This window comes from Tasmannia lanceolata, unplaced genomic scaffold (assembly GCF_043159265.1).
Source record: "Tasmannia lanceolata isolate RefF3 unplaced genomic scaffold, GAP_Taslan_0.1 ptg000002l, whole genome shotgun sequence".
Lineage (NCBI taxonomy): Eukaryota > Viridiplantae > Streptophyta > Magnoliopsida > Canellales > Winteraceae > Tasmannia > Tasmannia lanceolata.
Window position 1 is genome coordinate 24,100,214 of NW_027518679.1, and position 7,398 is coordinate 24,107,611.

Consider the following 7,398-nt stretch of genomic DNA (forward strand, 5'->3'; position numbering starts at 1 on the left):
TCTACATTTGAGTTTTGTAAGTGTTGTTTTCATATAACAAAAAGGAAAATCAGGTATGGGAGGTAGCTTGAAGATCTTATAGATATTTGTGTTAAGCTTTTGGAGGAAAATCAAATGAGGTTTCTGTGGTCGTTCAAGTAAAGTGTGGTCCATAATCTGTCGCATTAGTTATCAGTCTCAAGGTTACTATGATAAGTCACTCTGAGTTAACTTAGATTCTTCTAAAGAAATGGCATCTATATTATCATGTTCCAGATAACTAGAGTGCGGAATATCGGCTATGTTATAAGATATAGCAAGGCAGTGCTTATGTCATTACTTGGTTTTGATTTGATGGTGATAACACTCTCAAGCCCATTTCTTAATTGCAAGGTTTCCTTTTTTCCTTTTTTTTTATTATCTTGGTAGAATAGCAGAGAAAAGTATAAACTTCCAAGCTTGGGCTTATTTGGATCATTTGAATGATAACATTTGATGTAGATGGCATATTCCCGAGACCTCACAGGGAAGATTTTTATTTCGGGTATATGTTGGAAGGGAAGCATATGAAGAGTTCAGTTTAAGTGGGGCGGGGGGTCCATTATGGTGATTTGTAATATTGGGGTCCATAAGACCTTGCATTTGTTTCACTTAGAGTAGCGCTCAATACTCTTCTTCTCATTAACTATATCATGCCTTATTAATCTAGCTTGCATCCAGATGGGCTCATTTGGAGGATAAGGAATTGGGATTTGATTACTTAATTCGGTTTTCATTTCCGGTGGTCTTCTCAAATATCTATTTGACTGATATGTATAGCAATGACGAATCCCGTCCTTAGCTTCAGTCAATATCTAGTCTCATACTTTCTATGAATTCGCTTTGGGATTTCCGTGTGTGTGTGTGTGTGTGTGTGTATCTGAGCAATGTATAAATGGAGTTGGGCTTCTTGAATCCATTCTATTATAGTCTTGATTCTTTTGGAGCCCAGGAAGAGGGAAGGGCTATGATGAGTCCCTCCTTTTTCCTTTCTTCTTATTCCCCTCCAGGCTTGAATTTCATTTGCGATTCTTTGAATACTTTTCCGTCATTAGGGGCTTTCATTAGAATTTAGAGTTCTACTGGTATTTGACTTACTCTTTATTTCTTGGAAATTTTCAGTTGAATAAGGCTATGACGGAACGCTTCTTGAGCAAACCCCTTCCCTTCCTGCCTTAGAGTTTTCGCAGGTTAAGGGATTTCTTCCTCTTTAGAGTCTGTCATAGAGAGTTTAGGATTCCGTCCTACCCCTCATAGAGTTTAGGAGTCTGTCCTACCGCTATAGAGTTTAGGAATCTATCCTACCTCCATAGAGTTTAGGAATCTGTCCTACCCCTATACAGTTTAGGAGTCTGTCCTACCCCTGCTAGAGTTTACTAGTCTGTCCAACTCTTCATAGAGTTAAGGGTCCATCTATCCTCTATAGGGTTAGGAGTCTGTCCAACCATTATAGAGTTTAGGAGTCTGTCCAACCATTATAGAGTTTAGGAGTCTGTCCTATCCCTTCATAGAGCTTAGGATTCCGTCCTTCCCTCTTTCAGAGACAGTCTTTGCATATTCCTAGGCTTCGTAGTTTAGAAAAGTGATCCGAACTACGGATGGCTTGATCCCTAGCTGAGGGGTGCGTAGGCAGCCCAGACTTGCAGCTGGCATCCTGAGTTCAGTCACAACTTCAAAAACTTCTATAAGCTTCAAAACCTTTCAAACCTTCCAAAAAACACAAAAATCCATCAAAATTACATTTCAAGCAATTTTTAAAAAGACCTTCCCATAGAGTTAGGAGTCTGTCCTAGGCGTTTGGGGGTATTTTAGATTTAAGAGTTTGTCTTGGATAGGGTGATGCTTTGTGTGTCTGGTTGTGTGAGTGTCCCGTCTGGTCGTATGAGTGTCCCTAGAGTTAGGAGGCCTCGAGTCATGGTCGGTTAGACAGTTAGTCGAGCCGATGGCTAGACTAGAATGTGCTTAGATAGCCCATGGTTTTTCTTAGGACACCCAGCCTAGGCACACATAGGATGTAGGGCCCACCTGCATTATTTAGGGCATATAGAGAGTCCTAAAAATTACAATTAACTTGAACTTAAGCAATCGTACAAGAAGCTCTAAAACTAGTCGGGTCTAGTTGATCGAGTCTAGGATAGCGGTCCTAGATGGTCAGGCATTGTAGTTTAGAATAGGCCGTCAAACTACGTTGATTCTGATTCTTCCCAAGGCCGGGATACGTAGAGCAGCCAGGATGGATGGCCATCTTGGTCCGAGTCAAGTATCACATTAGAGTCTAGGGTTTGTCGTGTGGAGTCGTGTGTGGAGTCGGGTTGTATTGTGTGTTTTCCTGTGTTTTCTTACTTTCATGTACAGACCCTATATCCTTTAGCCTTAGCATGCATGCGTTTGCCCATCAGAACTTAGAAACCAATTAGGCATTGTGGACCCTATCCGAGAGAGGCGGGGGACGAGCACCCAGAAATTCTCTCCGCAATCATCCACGCGAATGGAAAGTTCTACCAAGGAACTCTCAAAAGAAGTGTGCCTCTCACAGCATGAGTGGCGATACAAAGGGAGATACCTCTCGATTCGGGGACTAGCCCGGATTCGAGGCGTACCTTAAACAAAGAAGAGTCGTCATCCAAGGAAGTGGGCCCTGGATCCCATACTATGCTCTGTTGCAACGGATAACCAGAGATATAGAAGAAGGTTCGTGCCTGGTTACGAATTTGGAAGGTCCGAAGAGCACCCCATCCACCCAAGTGTAAACACATGGTGTCTAATGCCATTTACTTATTGATTTTGAAGAGTTTTGAGCGAAAGTCATGTGAAATGGGAAGATATATCTCCGAGAAGACGTCTATCTATTTATGCATGTCTCAGAGATGAATAATAAGCACACACGAAAGAAATAAAATAAGTGTCACCTAAGAATATCTAGGTTATGGATGTCATACCTAATTGGTGTCTAAGTTCTAGTGTGCAAACACATGCATGCTACAGCTAAAGGTATATGATCTGTACATGAAAGTAAGAAAACACGACAAAACACACAACACAATTCAATTCTATACACAACTTGACAAGACGAATCCTAAAACTCTAATGCAATACTTGACTCGAACCAAAATGGCCATCCACTCTGGCTGCTCTATGTATCCTGGCCTCGGAAAGAATCAGAATCAACATAGTTCGATGACCTATTCTAAACTACGATGCCTAACCATCTAGAACCGCTATCCTAGACTCGATCCACTAGACTCGACTGATTTTTAAAACTTTTTGTACAATTGCTTAAGTTCATGTGAATTGTAATTTTTAGGACTCTCTATATGCCCTGACTAATGCCAGTTGATTAGCCTTAAGCTAATGCAGGTGAGCCCTATATCTTATGTGTAACTAGGCTGTGCACCCTAAAGAAAACCATGGGTTGACTATATGTTTCCTAGTCTAACCATCAGTTCGACTAAATGTCTAACCGATCAGGACTCGAGGCCTCCTAACTCTGGGGACACTCACACGACAAGACACAACATATCAACACAAACAGGACAGACTCCTAACTCTAAGACACCCCAAATACTTAGGACAGACTCCTAACTCTAGGGGAAGATCTTTTTGAAAAGGTTTTGAAGGATTTTTGTATTTTTGGAAGGTTTGAAATGCTTATTTTTAAAGGTTTGGCTGGACTTGGGATGTGAATGCCAAGCTGCACTACGTACCATGTGGAAAGGGATCAAGCCAACGTAGTTCAGAACAGGCTTTCCTAACTACTCTCTGAATGACTCAAGAAATTTTAGATGTTTTGGATTTTCAGATGTTTTTGACTCAAGAGGATAGCATCTTATCATCATAAAGGTAGGATGGACTCTTGATATCCCGCAAAGGTTGGATAGCATCTTATGCTTTGCGGGGAGGGCTGGATGGAATCACATCTCTGCAAGGGTTGTACACCATCCTATACCTTGCAGGAGTGGATAAAAATCACATGACTTGATGAGATGTTGGACAGAATCCTAACCCTATGATGATAGGACAGACTCCTGAAAGAAGGAATAACTCACTAGCTAAGGACAGACTCTTATGCTAATGAACTATCGGTAATTCTAAGAGAGAGGTGCTATCTAGACAAAGCTTGCCTTCTAAAGAAAGGAGAGACAAGGAGGGGTGTTAATGAGACCAGGCAAGTCTCCTAAAAGAGAGGTGGGCTCCAAGTATCCTTATCAATGCCCTTGCAATGATGAAAAAGAATAGGATAACTAACAAACCAAGTTGGTCTTCAGCTAGAAAGGGGTGCAACTTATGAGACTTGAGGTAGTCTCCTATGGTTTGACATACTAATGGGACCAAGGTGATCTTCTAAAAGATAAACTACTCTACTGAGACATAGCCTGTCTCCCTAAAGGGGTACAACTTTTTCCCGAGACACAGCTTGTCCCCTAAGAGGGCTCTAGATAACTCTTTCATTGCCCTTGCAATGAGAAGACAAATTCTAAGGGTTTCTAAAGACTGGGCAAGTCTAAAAATAAAAGAGGGGAGTGCTACTTGGACCAAGCAAGTCCCCTAATGATGGGCTTGGGCTAACACCTCCATCTCCCATGCAATGATAATGACCTATGTAACATGATCATATTACCTTAGAATCTACCCAAATTCCTGAGTGTTATATCATTTAAAGCTATCAGACATAAATGTAAAAAAGAAAGATCATATAAATGACACTACCATCATCTATATAAACCGTACAACTTATTTAGCTTATAAAAGAATATTAATTATCAAAATGAGATAAATACTGATTGTTCTCATGTTATTATCGTCCTAACAAAACAAAGAAAGTACATATCAGACATCATAAACAAATCATTATTTTATTGCTAAAATAACATATAACACATGCATACCGTCTTATAATGGATAGAAAATTACCCAAACTATAATACACCATTCTTATACTGACCAATGTTATGCCATCACTTCCAGCCAAGTTATTGTTCACATTGTTCTATATTCATCATGGAATACGTAAATGAAATAACATATATGTAGGAATCATCCATAAATGTACAACTATATGTCGATATTGAGTCGCTTCGTATGTGTTCTACTCGACCTGTCTCAAGCTTTGAAATGATACCACTACAAATTCACTTATTGATCAAAATGAGAAAAGGTAATGTTCAGTAAGTCATGAGAAAAACATTAACCTGGTCCTCATAACGTATAAAAAAAACTATTTAGATCCAATCCAATTCGCACTGCCATGAAGACCTCAAGATAATCATGACCTTGAAATAAAAACAAGTGTAGAAAACGGCATGATGCTCTGAATGCAACCAAAGATTTCATCTATTACATAGTGCATTTCTCATATATAATCTTGCCAGTTTCAACCAATGAATCACATGTATGACCCCATTGAATTCAGATAACTCCTTATTCACAAATAACTACAACTCAAGTTGAATCACTAAGCATAGCATAAACAACCCCTTTTCAAAAAAGCTATGTATCAAGATTATCATTCCCAAATCTGCAAGCTACAAGCCATAGATCTAAGAAAGAGCATCAAATGAAGGTTTTTGTTTAAAGCAGGGTTGTATTATGACACAAATATCCACACTCCCTTCTATCAAGTAGATACACACATTTATTCAAATTCAGGAAGAATATCTTTGAGTAGAACAGATGCAAAGTTTAAAATGATCATCCAAAATGTGACTTTGGGAATCCATTTCTACTGAAATTTTGTACTGATAAGCTATTGAAACACACATTTTCAGACAAAATGACAAGCTTTAAAACCTTTAAACCCGAGAGTTATAGGATAAATTCTATGTCTTATCACCAAAAGAAAACCCCAACAATATGCTAAATGACAACTATGATATAAAACAGGAGATATGTAAAGTAGCTTTGGGCGATATTGTTTACCAACCATAAATCATAGGACAAAGATGACATGGGGCAGATGATATGGGGTTTTGGGTATGGAGATGATGAATTAGGGATGTGGAAAATCTGTTGTGGGGTGAACTGAATGGACAGTAAGTTTTAGGCCAAAAAGATGATGAATTCACATTGGATGATCATGAACGAGGAAGGGATTCCTGAGTAGCCGTATGGTTGGAGAGTGTGGATTGGAGTTATTGAGAGATTTGAGGACTAGGCACTGGGATCATGAGTTAAAGAATGCTTGTAGGTTAAGGTGGAAGATGGAATAGATGTTTGTATATGGAAGTTGGTGTGGTGATTGATGATGGTGGGTAGTAAGATGAAGATGGGAAAATGAAATGGGTTGATCTAATGGTAAAGAGATGAGATGAGGGCACAACACCGTATGACAATAACATCATTTCATCTCAAGCATTAATTACAATATATGAGGATCAAAAATAAAATAAAGCAATCCTAATGTTATGAATATCCACAATCATTGAATTGGCAACTCATCATTCACTCACCAAATATAATATGAAGAAGATGGTCAAGCGGGTGTGTGTACAAACTTATGACAACCATTGTGTGCCTTTGACTGAAACAATAAAAACTAAGTGCATAAACTTGCTGAACAGAAACTATGTGCCTTTGACTGAAATATTATCACAAATATAGAATGTGCAAGCCTATAAGACAGCAGCTATAGGCCTTTGATCAAACCAAAGTTACAACTACAAGTGCATAACTCATGGGACAGCAACTATGTGCTTTGGACAAAAAATAAAAAATAAAAAATCACAACCATCGAGTATATAGGATTAGCAGCTCCAAGTTGATGACAGTCAAGGTGTTCAACTGAACTATATCAGTCAAAATGATGAAACTATACAGAGTTAATGAAGATTTACAGAGTTTAATGTTGTGTCAATTTCCAAATAATCCTAAAAACAATAAGACTCAATATTTTTGTATGATGCACATAATCAAACAATCCTAACCACTGAAATCTAAGTGAAAATTACAAAAAATCATAAACATGGGAATTTTTCTTTGAAATAAATCCTACTCTCTATTCGAGAATATTATGCAAAGCAATCTCCTACAATGCACATTTTTTTTAACAGTTACATGCCAAATAACGCTTTACTATTACCTGTCCCTTTGAATGGAGAGAATTCATCTCTTAAATGCAATCATTAAAACTTAATAAATGAGTATTAATTCAGTCTAGGGTCATTAAAAAATACATGCTTTAATGACTGTATCAACAACTTGTTGAATTTAAGGAAATATTTTAAATATAAGATAAAATAGATCTTCTAGACACTAAATATCATATGGATCATTCCAAAACAGAGCATTCAAAGGATATTATAAGCATCAAAAGTTCCAACAGCACATCAAAATTAGAGAGACAAAACAATATAGGTTTTATGCCATAAACATATCAAACGATCA